Below are 1,327 nucleotides of genomic sequence, written 5' to 3'. Positions count from 1 at the left end.
GGGGGGGAACATGCATAAATACAAACGAACAAACACACACAGAGATAGTGATAGATAGATAGATAGATAGATAGATAGATAGATAGATAGATAGTGGGCTCAATGAATAGATAGACAGACAGACAGACAGACAGACAGATAAATAGATAGATATTTGTGTGTATTCATGTATATGAATACATGTGTTTATGTGTATGTATATGTACGAATTTAAGTGTCTATGTAAGTGTGTATGTATGTATGTATGTATATATGTATGTGTATGTATGTGCGTGTTTAGAACTATATAATTCTGATCAACTTATTTTATTTCTATGTAATATTTTATTTAGAATATTTCTGTTTTTCTTATTTGTTTCATTCAGTCATTCATTCTTTTCCTTCACACACACACACACAGCTACACATATACACACACACACAAAGGTATCTACTCCGTTTTTGGATGTGTGTGTGTGTGTGTGTGTGTGTGTGTGTGTGTGTGTGTGTGTGTGTTATTTCTTCCTCTTTAAATCTATTTTAAACAATGTTATTCTATAGCATCGCCTTCCTCACCGCTGGCTGAGAAGACAGACTTACAAGAAGGGACCGCTGCCTTATTTGTCAGGAGGGATGTGGTGGGACGAACGAGAGACAGAGACAGACAAGCAGGGATACAGAGAGAGAGAGAGAGAGGGAGGAGAGGGGGAAGAGAGATGTATGGTGGAAGAAGGCAGAGAGAGATAAGTGGGTGGCGGAAAGAGGTGATATGTAAGAGACGAAGAGAGACTTCGGCGTGGTGGTCGCGGGGTGGGATTTGACAGCCCCTCTTTTCCATACATATATTAACTTACCCTATACACATATAAACATACGTCGGTGGAATCACTTGCTCTGTTTGTACAGTGTGTAGTGTTTGTTTGTTTGTTTGTATGCTTCTTGCTGTTTTGTTGTATGTTTGTTGTAGTTGTTGTGAGATGGTATTGCATTGAGTGGGGCGGGGTTTACAAAGTGAGACAGGGACAAGCGGGGACACTCACATACATACGCACATTCATGCACACACATGCATATATGTATGTCTATATGTATTTATGCATGTATATATATGTGTTTGTATATACGCATGCATGCATGTATGTATGTATGTGTGTGTGTATGTATGTATGTATGCATGTGTGTATGTATGTATATATGTATATATGTATGTATGTATGAATAAATGCATGTATGTATTTATTTATGTATGTAAATGTGTAAGTATACATGTATGCATGTATGTGTGTATGCACGTACGTATGTTTGCATATATATATATATATATATATATATATATATATATATATAT

This window comes from Octopus bimaculoides, chromosome 23 (assembly GCF_001194135.2).
Source record: "Octopus bimaculoides isolate UCB-OBI-ISO-001 chromosome 23, ASM119413v2, whole genome shotgun sequence".
Taxonomy (NCBI): Eukaryota; Metazoa; Mollusca; class Cephalopoda; order Octopoda; family Octopodidae; genus Octopus; species Octopus bimaculoides.
The sequence above is the reverse complement of the archived record's forward strand: the minus strand, read 5'-3'. Positions refer to the sequence as shown.